This window comes from Drosophila obscura, unplaced genomic scaffold, assembly GCF_018151105.1.
Source record: "Drosophila obscura isolate BZ-5 IFL unplaced genomic scaffold, ASM1815110v1 contig_179, whole genome shotgun sequence".
NCBI lineage: Eukaryota > Metazoa > Arthropoda > Insecta > Diptera > Drosophilidae > Drosophila > Drosophila obscura.
The window spans coordinates 7,004,540-7,018,298 of record NW_024542766.1 but is presented as its reverse complement, the minus strand read 5'-3'; positions in this window follow the sequence as shown (position 1 = coordinate 7,018,298).

Here is a 13,759-nt window from a genome sequence, read left to right as displayed (position 1 = left end):
AAGAGTGGATTCAGTGACCATTGTTTAAAGGTGTGCCCAGTTTTTTAAATCAAATGTTTTAGTGCGTGTTCAGAGCAACAGCAGGCTTCAGCAGCAGCGTAGTATGTTAACATGGTGTTAACATGCAACCGCTTGCTTGAACCGCTTGCTGTGCCTTCTTGCTGTTCTCGCTGTTGTTACTGCTTGCTAGTACGACTCTCTGAGAGCGCTGGCAGATCGGTCTCCACTCGACTCTCCACACGGCTCTCATTGCGTTTAGCTGGCGAGCGAGAATTAATTACGCAGCAACCTTCAGTGTCAAACGATGCAAAACGATGTGATCATCGTTGGAGTACGCCTAAAACTTTATCCTATAAGCAGTGAGTGACAAACCTTTACAAATTTATTTCATTCATAAATTATTTGGTAAATTAAATCAATTTTTGTTCATTAGCTGGTTCTGTTTGAAATAACGTAAACTCTTTTTGTAATAGAGTTACATTTGCCCACCTCTCGTCACGCATTTTGCTGCGTTGCAGTTTGCCATTATGCTCGCTACCGTCTATGATTAACGTGGCTGTAATACCCACTAAGTGCATGCTTTTGACTTTGCTGCTGCTGCTGCTGCTATACGTTTCAAAGTCATTAGGTGGGTGGGGGGGAATGTAAAGCCCTTGCATACAATATATACATACATATGTACATGCATGCATACACAGATACGAGTGCTATTAGTACCCCTTGTGTGCATATATGTACGTACATATGTATGTATGTATGCAGGTACGAAGCGTGGTCATTATGCGGCTGGTTATTTTCCACATTTCATGGCTCAAGTGCTTATTTGAGCACACCGTTGGCGGTCGGGGGTCGGCCCTATAGGGCGAACGCCTTCGAGTCTGGAGTTTTCGAGTTTGTTTTCTGTTTTCTGTACCCTTTTTTTTTTGTGCAGGACTCTACTACGTTTTACCAAGAAGCACTTAAAAATCGACACGGTATGCTGTTATTTGTTATTTGCCGTTTGCACAAAAATTGCTTACTTGGAGTTGGTCTTCGTCTCTGTACTCCAAAAAGACCCCAATCTTCCCTACCTCCCGCACCAACTGCTGTATCTGCAGTTTTCAATCAGCCTAATGACAGAGGCAGCACAAATTTGCTTTTTAATTAAAGGAAAATACCATTCAACATTGTCGAAGAGCCCAGAGACACTCCAACTATTCGCAAAACTTGAACAAATAGCCAAAGAAAGGAATACTCGCATAGACACAGATAAACAGATACAAAGAGCTGAAGAGCGGGAGAGCGGGAGAGAGAGAGATAGAGAGAGAGAGAGAGTAATAATAACAATAATGAACAAGTTTGCCACTTCATTTTGAATGGTCCGGCAACGTTTTGATAGCTACTTAGTGCCAATATTAAAATTCAGCCACACAACAAACCCCAATGCCAAATTGCAATCCAAAAAGATAAACAGCAACAGCAGACAACTGCAATGGCAATGGCATCGGCAGCGGCAGCAAGAAGGAGGAGTAGGAGTAGGAGAACCGGGAGAAGTAGCAGCAGGTCCGCTGCTGCAAGAAGCTTTGCAGTGGAAAACCCAAGTTAATCAGCATTTATGGAAGATTTTATCAAAACTTTTGATACTCTACAGGCAGTCTCGTGAAATGTCAAGGGGTACATCAAAATTTGTAAGGGTTTGTGAGTTGTTTTATGGTAGATATCGATAAATATTCAAAAGGTTATGGGAATTATAGAGTCAAGTATAATATGCTAAAATTCTGTATGCATTAAAGCATAAGAGCTGGATCATATTGTTCACTCAATAACCTTGTAATTATCCTCAGATATATCTAAATTATATATATTATATTATATCTATTTTATTAATATATTCTTTTACCTAAGCCTATTCAATCCTCAGCCCTTGGCACAATCTAAATATATTTCTGAACTTGTCATAAATTAAAAAATTTAACTTATTTGCATTTTCCATATTTCAATAAATATAAAAACCGTCTTTGCACATTCCTTACTTACTATCTTTCCCTTTTTGAAAGAGCATTCAAATATCCTTGCTTAAAATAATAATTTTCTGAGCTCTGCATTTGCCCCGTTTGCTGGTTGTGTTTTTTTTGGAAGTAAATAATTTCATATTTTTATGCTGAAGCATTTATTTGCTTAGCTCACTGGTTATTTTGGCTGCTTTGGCTGTTTGGCTGCTTTCGGGTTGTAATCTGCCAAATGTACTGGTACTCCCACACAGAGAGAGAGAGTTGCCTCTTCCGCCACTCGAGCTAATGACACTTTATGTGGCCAGGAGTACTTACTTCAGTGCTTCGGCCCAGGACCACCAGCAGCAGACTGCCAGACCACCAGACTGCCACACAACCACCAGCAGCTGTCCTGCTGCTCCAGTTTTGGTGTCTGTGTAATGTGCTTTATGCCCCTTGTGTCTGTGGCAAGTTATCCCCAGGGCCAAAGGCGTAAGCCTCAAGAGGCGCTTAGGTTTGTGGATGACCCTTGACGGGGTTTGCCTTTGTTTATTTTTTTCTACAAATTCTGTAAACATATATTGATGTAGTATCTGTGTGGTCAAGTGTTGATTATATTGAGTGCTGTGTTTTTGCCAAGGTAAATCTATCTTTAACCTATGGTTAAACTCCATTTGTGCCTATCCATTTGCATCTGTGCGGTAAGTGCCTCGTGGCTGGAAGCGTGGGTGAGGCGTGTCCGGCGTTTTTGCAATTTTAAGCACTTCCGCCGCACAATTCAAGTAGAAAATAAATTAAAAAATTTAACTACAACTTCCCAGAGCGCCCCCAGACCATTTGTTGTTCGCACATAAAACTTTACCATTCGGTTTGTCTGTCTGCCTTTCTTTTGTCTGGGCAATAAACAGGAAAAAATTTACGCGCTGCTAACATGCAACTTGTGGCTTGTAACTCGAGTCAAGGTTTTTCTTTGGGAGCATGCATACGTACATTTATACATACATACTGATGGTAACCTGCAGCTGGCATTTTCAGCTCCATCTCCCTTCTTTTTTTTTCTGTGTAGTTCCACCCAAGCAATTTCATATTATTGTTTCACTCGAGCAACTTTGTAATTGAAATCAAAGTGTGTAAATGTAGCCCGAAATCAAATCGCATGAACACTTTCGGAATAAAATCCAATCCCTGCCAGGCAATGCATTGATACTCCATTGAACTAAGAGGACAATGGGGGCCACACACTCGTATTGTGGCATACATATGGGAAAGAGTTGGCCATTTCTTTTGATTAAAGTTGGCCAACAATTAAACAGTCTGTAACTGTAACTGGTAGCTGGTAACTGTAACTGGAAACGGTTTGAAGAGTTTGCTGAAAAGTGTTTGCCATCTTTTTGCATTGACTTTTGACATGGTCTTTCTGGGCTTTCACTTGATTGGGTTTTCTTTCTTGGGGCAGTTAAAACAAAAGCTAATGGGCTGCTATATATTTCTATTTAAGGGTCAGCTTTTGTTAAACTTTTTGTATTGATTTCGCAATTGTTCTTTTGTTTTGGGATACTTTAATTGTAAATGTAGGAAATGTAGGAATTACTGAAGAGTTTTTAGCACACACAAATCAATGTTTATTTGTCCATAAATGTTGTCTAACTACAATTATATTGATCCTTGATAAATAAGGAATTATTATTAGTATTTATGCACTGAGAGTTGAATAAATATTGGCAGTCTCTTATTTAAACCCTAAGGAAAAACCTTTTCCCTCTGCAATCAAATTTTCATATCGAAAATTAATCAAAACCCATAATTTGATTTTAATTTCTAATTGAACCTTGAAAATTGTTATGCAAAAAATGTGTGCTTGACAAAATGCTTGCTCATGCTGCTGCTGTTGGCCAGGCATTAATTAATTTCATATTCATTAGAAAATCTATAATTTATTTGAAAATAATTTGAGCAGCAGCAGCACAGCATACACAGCATGCAGAATGCATCAGAGAAATCATCTTAATAGTAAATCTCAAATCAATTTGGCTCCCCCAAAATGCTGTTACATTCACATGCATACATGCTGCCACGTATACTATGTGTGTGTGTGTGTGTGTGCATAGGTATGTAGCGGCACGTGCAATTGAGCAAACTATAATCACTGGAATTTATCTAAAGCAGGCAGTAAGCGTAGGCTGGCCATTTACATAAACTTTGGTGGACAGAGGCAGGGACAGAGAGAGAGCCATTCGGTGTATCTAAATCTTACCATCTTGCCACTGTAGGCGGCAGCGGCAGCGGCGGGCAGGAACTGCAATTGAAGACATTTGTCATGCCCCGTCCTGACGGACCCGGGGACCAAGACGTGGCAGTGTGCGAGTACGATGACGGGAGGACTAAGCAACTTGGTTAATTATAATGGGTGCGGCTTTCTGGGGGGTTGGGTGGGTGGCTGAGGTAGTGCAGTGATTAAGGGGCATCAGACAGGAGGCGGAGGGGAGGAAGAGGCGTAGGCTGCTGGCTGCCAGCAAATTGCAATTCCAAGAGACGACGACGACGACGCACCGGAAGGAAGTGTAAAATTCAAATATGACAAATGACATGAACTTAAGCGGCTCCTGCCAGAGAGACAGAGAGAGAGAGAGAGCCAAAGGCGGTAGCGGTTTACGTAGGATGTCTCAGACTTAACTCCCCCCCACCACCACAAAGATTTATTGTATGGTCGGTATATGGAAATTATTAATATCGTAATATCTAGGCATAATTTGGTCTAGGACTCTGGTATCCACTGCAAGCCGAGCTGAGAGTTCTTGATGGTGCCTTAATTAGTAATTTTGTAATTTATCAATTTGTATGCTGGTCAGGCCAGCCCACAAAAACAAATATTTTGATGACCTTTGGGATTAGGAAACGACGATATTTTCAATGAAGCTATTTAAGTGTGGAAAGTGTGTGGCAAGGTTTTGCCAGTCACATTATTTGCATGGCTTTTTTATGCATTCATTTAGCGGGCCCCACAGTGGGGGGGGGCGGGCCGGGGGGGGGCGCGCAGTGGGGGCGGGCCGGGGGGGGGGGGGGGGGGGATTTAAAGGTATTTGGAGGTTGCAGAAATAATGGAATAATGTTTGTTGGAACGAAAAACTCTGCATAAAATAATTGTGTGTGTCATAATCGAACATAATTGTTTCCTGCCATTTGCTATCGCTGAAAAACCCAACGTTCTTCGTGGGCAGACCAAGGACTTTGCTTAATTGAAAAGAAAACATCTGGGCAAGGGAATAAAATGGAATAGAGTCTGAGAGAGTCAGATTCAATTTTGCAGGCAGATGCAGACGACAATTGCATTGATTAATATTTGATAGTCAAGGACTTTTGGTTGCATAATGCGCTACCAGACATCCAAATTGGCTTACGCAAGCTCCTGGCTCTTGGGAGTTGTGTAAGCCAATTGTACTGAAAATTAGCATTGAAATTCACACACAAGCGAATGAAAGGGGCCGAAAATGCAGGCAAATGGCAGCCAGAAATTCGTTTAAGTGAAAAGCGTAACGAAAACTTTAAGGAAGCCAAGATCCAAGCCAAATAGTTTCTGGTTAATCAATCCCCTTAGACCGGAGACCAAGGACCAAGGACCAAGGACTGAAGTGCCTTCCAATCAGTGGCTGTGATACTTGGAGCCAGCGACCACAAGTCTCTATAATTGAGATGCCAACAGCGGAGTTTGGGTCAGGTCAGCAGAGCCCCCAAATGACAATTGAGCATGGCAGCAGCAGAAGCAGCACCAGCAGCGTTTCGAGTTGCTTTGACCAGGTTGCGGCTTCACACACACACAGAGAGAGATAGAGACAACAAACACACTCACACATGAGCTGCTGCTCTATTCGATTGTAATCCCAGGAGCGCCTCTGGCAAACAAAAGCAGATTATAGGGCAAAAGAAAAGCAACAGAAAAACTACAGCGAAAACCACAAAAAAAAGCAAGAGAAAAACTATAGAGAAACTACAGAGAAAAACTGGCAACACGATGGACAATAAAAAGTGGCTGCTGACACAAAAAAAAAGAAAAGAAAAGAAAGAAAATGTAGAGGAACTCGAGCAGAGCTCTTAAAACAATTTGACATTTGGCCAAAGAGGCAACGAGGCAACGAGAAACCCTACGACAATGGGCATAAAAAATTAGTGGGTCTGGGCCAAGGAGCGAGGGAGAGAGAGAGAGAGAGCTAGCAACTCACGTTATCATCAAACGCCATCATCGAGCGACCTGACGGACGTTGTCAACACCCCAAAAACAAGGACATGGAACAGCAACGCTCCGACTAGGGCCATGACACAAGTCCTGGGAGTCACAGGAGCCACAGGAGTCAACTGCACACAAAACAGCACGCCTATAAGTTGGCAAAACGAAATCAAATTCTTGGCAGAGGCGACAAGCTTTGTGGCCATAATAATACGTGACCTGTCTGCAGCTGCTGCTGCTGCTGGGCCATCAGGGTTTCGCCATGGTTTCAATTTCTTAAAGTCAGCAAATGATTTGCTTACCACAGAAAAGGAAGCAGCCAAAAAAAGAAGGAAGTGTAAACTTGAAATGGAGAAGTGTAGTCCAGTCCGCGTGTGTGTGGGAGTGGGTGTGGGAGGGGGGGTTTACTTACAAATTGATGTGAACTTTTTCACATGTTTCCTACACATAAAACTACACACACACGCAGGCCATTCATCATCTTCGGCAGAAGCGAAACGGCGCTGAATATTCCATTTTCCTAAGAATATTTCCCCCCCCACTGCTTGCCACTAACAACCAAATGGGATAAAAGATACATTTTTATAGACGTGCATGTGTGTGTGTGGGTGCGCAAATAAGTTTACAAGTTGCAGCCTAAGGCTATTTGGCTTGGATAAACTTTTTTCTTGTGGCCAGCGAATAGGAAGTGCAAGACAGCGCACAGTGGTTTGGAAACGCTTAAAATTATGAATGAATTTATCTGGCATGGAATGGAATGGCATGGAAACTACAAATTAATAATTGTTTGTAGGAGGTTGTATAGAGTTGTGTTAAGATGTAAGAGAAGAGAATCCAACGATGAGCAAGCAGAGCACAGAGGGAGAGAGCGCTAACAGTGAGCTGTTAGTGGAGACCGGCCACGCATTGTTAAATCAGAGCGATAACAGGTTGTTAAAGCATAGCGGTAACAGGCTGTGTTGCCCTGTTAGAGCCCTGCTTGCCTGCAGAATTTTTTTTGAATAAATACATATATATGTAGCAATGATTCCTGGCTCCACAAATGTATTTCCTTTCACAGAAAATACCCCTTCAACCACTGTACCTTTCAGCTAGCATGCCAGCCCCGACAGGGTCCCAGACTTATGGCTATCGTAATATGAATGGCAGCACACAAAAAAACACACACACACACACACACAAAATGTGTTGCCCAAAAATATTGTCTAAGTGAAAAAGTTTTCACATATGATTTATTTATTTGATATGCCCGTGTAGACCATACTGCTCCCTCCCCAGAGAGAGAGCAGGCAAATTATGAAGATGGTTATCGCATCCTGGCGATTAGTTATTGGATCATTTACCATTGATTGATGGTTAGGTGTGGCACTGGGTGCCATCTAATTGGGGAATGGCCGGAGATGGCACTGAATAATGGACACCATTATATAATGATCAAATGTTTGGGCAACCTGTTGGGAACCGGAAGCAACCGAAACTTCCCCCCCAAAAAATGTTTTGTCACAGCATTTGTAAGTTGATTTAAAGTCATGACACTACCTCTAGTCCCCCCACCCATCCGAAAGCTGACAAATTTTATTTCCGCCAAAGTCACGCACCGGGGAACCCACACAACTGGGAACCGCGCCCCCCCAAGCCGTGTCGCGACCCACATTTTGGCACACAGGTGGGGAAAAGGGAATGAAAATGAAGCCACCAGCTCAGCTCTTCTTTCCGGGCAAACATTTATGCGAATTGTCTTTTGTGCGCTTCATTTCGCATAAACAAATCTCGACCGTTGTATATTTATACCGGAAACGTGCAAATAACGCCCCAGGGACTAGGCGAAGTGGAGTTCTCTTCACGTTCCGCCATGTTCCAGGGGGATGGGGGTGGGGTGGCGGGCTTCTCTGTGCCATATTGTCACCATTGTTGTGGCCGGGGCTCCTGCCACCTGCGTCGCTCAGATTTTTGTTTTGTAATGCCTTCCGTGCTTTGCTTTCCCTTTGCTTTTCAGCTCTCCATTTTTTACACGTATTTTTTCTTTTTTGGTTTTCTCCCCCCTGCGTTTTTTCATCAACTAACTACGTAGAACTGGGAAAAAAATTTACTTGACGTTTCCGTTGCTGTAAAAACACATGGCCAAAATACAAATAAACAAACGCAAATGGCTATGAATGGGAAAGTACTTTGGGGGGCTACAGCGAAGTTGGGATGCTCTCTGTGGGCATAGAATGGTTGCATCTTTGGAGGATGAGCAGTCATTTGATGTTTGATTTTAAAGAGAAAATATTCGTAGATCAAAGAAGCCAAGAAGAGTGCAGGGAAGCCCATATAAGGTAGGAGGTAATGAGGGGAGTGCTGCGTTTGTAGCCTCACAATTACATTGAAGAAATTATTAACCGACTTTGGCGCGCTTTAATAAATATTTCGTTCTTGTTTAATCCGAACGTTCACGTGGGTCAATTATTAAAATTAGTTTTTACCATACAAATTCTCTTCTAACAAAAAACTTGAGAGAGCGGCGCGGCATACTTTTTCCCCAGCAAGAGTATGCACAGCAGTCGTTGGTTTATATTATTTTCTTTTTATAGTCTACTTTTGGGTGTGTGTGTGTGTGTCGTGTGTGTCTGTTCCCAGTGCTGGTGTGTGTGTGTGTGCACGGTAGCTTAGTGCGGTTGAATGGATGGTTGGATGTTTGGTTTGTTGCTTGGGTTGGCTTTTGTGTGCGCCTATTGTCAAATTGAATTGTAATAGACACGTTTTTGCAAAAGCCAAGTGTGAGAGTGCCAGTGCCAGTGCCAGTGCCCGTGCCCGCATTTGTGTGATTGTTGTCCGTGGCTGCATGTAGCTGTAGCTGTAGCTGTAGGAGTACGAGTTTGCTTTCCCCTGACACTTTATATTTACAGCTGCGCTCCGTCACGCTCGACCAGAACTGGGCCTGAGTGCCAGCAGCAAGCTGAGACCCAGACTAGACCCCCCCCCAAGCCAGGACGCCCAAACCAGAGCTACGACCAAAGCAGAGCCATGACTAGAATTGTCAGTAGCCGTAGTACGTAGAACTTAATTTTATGCATATGAAACCGTCCGTATGCGGCGTCTTTCGTGCTCATAAAAAAATATTATTGCATACATTTAGGCGGTGGCTCCATTGCACGGCCTCCACTGTGTGTCGTCTGCCGTCCTCGCATTTGCATTTTCATTTTCTTATTTAAATGTCGACTTTTAAACGACGACAAATTGTTTTGACGTTGTGTCGCTTTTTGATTTTAAAAAATGCTAAGAGACAACAAGTTGAAAAGCCCCATGGATGTCGTCTGTATACTACGAATGTATATCTGTCTGTCTGTCTCTCTGCCTGTCTCTATGTCTGCCTGTCTCTGTGTCCGGACCGTGTGTGAAGCGAGTGGAAAATGGTTTTTTTGTGTTTCGCTTAAAGGCTTAAAAGCCTGCCCGACAACCTATGTACAGGACAAAGAAAATGCATAAGAAAAACTTGCTGGTGCTAAGAAAATAAGTTGGAAATTTTATGCTCGAGAAATACAAGAGAAAAATAAATTTGAAAAGTATTTAGCAAGGAAAAAATCTTTTTGAAATTATATGAAAATGTTAAACAAAGAAAATGGTATTAGGGTAAAGTGATTAGAGTGTGCCTGAGGTGTAATTTGTAATTTAAATGGGAAAAATATGGACTAGTTTTTGGAAGATGCTGCTTTTGGGTAACCTAACACATCAATTAATATCAGAAAAATATTTAAAAAAAAAACCGTTTACAAGGCATATTAATTTGGTAAGCAAAAAAAATAATTTCAATGCTTTTTTTAATCCTATTCAACATTATTTACCGAAGGCTGAAAAGCCATTCAAATTTATATCCAATTTTCGCCTAAAGTATTTTCGCTACAAAATAATACTGCAACAAAAAACTATGCAAATTTTATGCAGCAACAAAACCCACATGGACAGACCATATTCTCAAATGTTCCTTGCCCAATTAGAGTTCAATTTTCCGATGAAATACCTTTTGCCCCTTGCTACCCACTACCCACGGCAACGTTCAATTTGCAGGGCCATATTTTAGGCCAATTAAAATGAAACCTGAAATCCGAAATCCGAAAAGCGTAAAAACAGTAAACAACATTGTCACTTAATTTAATCACATTTATAAAAACCACTAATTGACTTTTGAACTTTAATGCTCGAGCACCATTGAAAATGCCAGGACACACAGACAAACACACACACGGATGCCTCCACTAGCAACACATAGACAGCCCCTGGAAGGGGGGGATAGTTCAGGTTCAGAGAAGGGTTAATATAGGGCTGAGGGATGAGGGGTGGGTTGGTTTAACAAAATGTTGCCATAATTGGTATTTTTGATATGCACACAAATTTTCGTTTCGAAGGCCATAACCTCTGGCACTCTTTGTTCCCTTTTTCGCACACACTCATTTCAACCCTCTCTCGTGGCTGTAGTCTGTAGTTTTGGGGCTAATTAAATTATTATTTCCCACAAACTGGCGGTTCGTGGACAGGAATATACCATGCACATATATAGGCTTAAATACAGATGAGGTGAAAATAGTAGCAATTAAGATTATGTCTCTAGCCACTTTGAAATATTCGGTTAAACACAAACTATTTCAAGTCAGTTTGCTGACAGCCCCGATGGTTGATGTACTCTCAAATATTCTAGACATATTGGGTTACATTTTTGGTTAAACTTACACTAAATAGACTGCCAGTTAAACAGCAACAATGAGTGCATATTGCATCTGTAGTAAATACATTTATTCGTATATAAATCACAGAATTTCGTGTTCTCGATATGATGGCAAATATTGTAACCCAAATAGGATATTTTTCATCTGTCATCTGTGTGCTCAATTAATTAACTCATATTTTGTGCTCGGAAGCGGCTGATTAATTGATATTCATCCATCCAACTGTTCAATGAGTAAAAGTCATGACAGTACGCGCTCACCGCGCTCTAGTGTACTCTTTGAGTACTACAAGTTGGATGTGTGTGCAAAACATTAATACAACATCTTGTATATATATAAAAATCTCGTGTCTCGGTGTGAGCAGGTAAGCAGGAAGCTTGCGCCCCAGTTAATACTATAACGAGAAGGAACGTGTGAGTCGCTTCTGGGGACGCGACTCTACTTAAACCCGTACTCAGTCAGAATAAACATTTTTGAGCTTATGATTTTTTAGAATTTTAGAATTAAAAAAATTGCACATTTTACATTTTGTTGCTACATCTACATCTACAATGTATATTTTACAGCTAACATGTAGATTATACATGTACCATTTATATTCTACAGCTCCTCCGCTAGGGGTTGCTCGCGCACTGAACGCGGCAGAGTGTGCGAGCGAGAAAAAGAATGAGCAGCGAGTCTCTGGCGGGATGGCGGCGGGGGAAGCAACTGAAAATTAATTTCTTCATTCTGGCTATAATTATGATCCGATCTGATTCAGATTCGTCAGTCTGGTAGATATGGTTATTCTCTACGATACTGCGTTTTTAGTTTTATCGTATCTTTATTGATGCTGATCAAGAATATATATACTTTATGGGGTCGGAAACGTTTGATTCTCTGCGTTACACACATCCACATTTACCGCAAATCTAATATACCCCTTAACTCTTTTTGAGTACGGGTATAAAAATAAACATAATATTTGAATTTTAAAATCCACGCTACTCAAGGATACCAACGCAACATAAAACCCCAACAAAATAATCAGAAAGAGTATCAAAATCGTGAGTGGCAATGTCTCCTACGATATCCTACGAAAGTAATAATTATAAATTTCCTATTTATATGTAGCCAACTTTAAATACTCAATAAATATACGCCTGTACCTTTTCACAAGTTATTTTCAATCTAAATATGACATAAAATTTGATTTTAACATATGTTACGAGCATAGAAATTCTTCTCTGGCACTTTGTGTCGCTCCACTGCCTTGACAGCAAACCACTCTTGCCGCTGGCTCGATTTTGGCCTATGCTGGCAATTTATTTTAATTAATATTTCAGCTGATAGCTGTAGCTACATGCTCGTATCTGAGCGTGAAAGCAAATCGTTGCGATTTTGGGACCGTGAGCTGTGGCTGCTAATTGCCACTAGAAAAATGGCACGACAGAGCGACTTAGCTGAATGGAGGCTTTGTGTTCAAACAGTAGTTGACATACATATGCATATGCAGAGTCGTTGCCATGATATAGAAATCATTGGAAATCAAAGGGATTGGTGTGTACTCGGGCTTAAACAAGCGAGGGTTGATTTATAAAATGGTGAAATAACTAGCAGAGATTTTAATTTAGATGTGAGTTGATCGTTTCAACAAATAAATGTACCAACAAATATATTTATATTATTTATGCCTATATTCCACATAAGCCATAACTTTCTTAGCGCATCTCTTACAGATTTCCGATGCAGCCACAACCATTGACACTTCATATTTTGTGTGTGTTTTTTTATCGACTGCACATTTCGTTTATTTTTCACACGCTATCAGTTTTCAATGAATTTTCATTTATTAAAACAAGTCCTTTTTTCTTTCTCCATTCTCCATTCTACTGCTTGCACCACTCCTCTCCTCTCCGCTCCTCTCCGTGGTTTCTGCTTTCTGCCCCCCTGCTGATTTTATGTTTTTCTTTCTTTTTGTGCAGCTCCAATGTCCGTCACACACTCGAACCGTGTCTGTGTCTGTTATTCATCATCATGACTTTACGTGTATGGGTGGGATTGCTGCTGTGTCTCTGTGTGCGTGTGTGTGTGTGTATTTACATATGTCTGGGTGTGTGTTAACACGCAGAATGTCTGTGTTTTCACCTTTTCATCCATACCACCCAATCACCCATCCACCCATCCATCCACCCACCACTCACCTTTCACTGCCGATTGCCAATCAATGTTTGCGCAAAAATATTTGCCTCTCACCTTTTTTCCACACTCTTAGCCAGGATCTCTCTCCCTCGGTGGATTGTCTTCATACCTGGCAGTCGTAAAGTCTATGCTGCCAGCCAATATCAAGACTTATAAATGATCAAAATAAATACCACAATAATAATAGCAAACGAGTAATTAGTTGGCCTTTAAGGATAGGGGAAGTCTGCTTTAGTTGTATTAAAGTACTCCTATAATTCATGAGGATTTATTGGGCGACTTAAAACTATTTTTCTATAGCTTTTATTGAATTAAAAATTTCTTAAGCCTTTTGATTATGCTGAAGGAGTATCAGAGTTAGTTTCTCTTGCACTGGAAGTTTTTTTTACCAACTAATGGGCATCCCCATTGTCGATGTCCCTGGCTGCTGTTGTGATCTCTTGTTATTGTTCATATATTCAGGATAAATCTGTCTAGGCTTGAAATGCACGCCATGCCGCTCAATTGCAGTGGATTAAATTATTAAAAAATGGTCGGCGGGCAAGCAAACAGGAAAGAGCGAAATATCAAAAAATACAACTCACCCTCGGCAACGAGTGGCCCCATATAAATCCAGTTGGGCGGTGGGTTAAAAAGTGCGTGACGAGACTTTAATTTGATTAACATTTAAATTATCCGTGAGC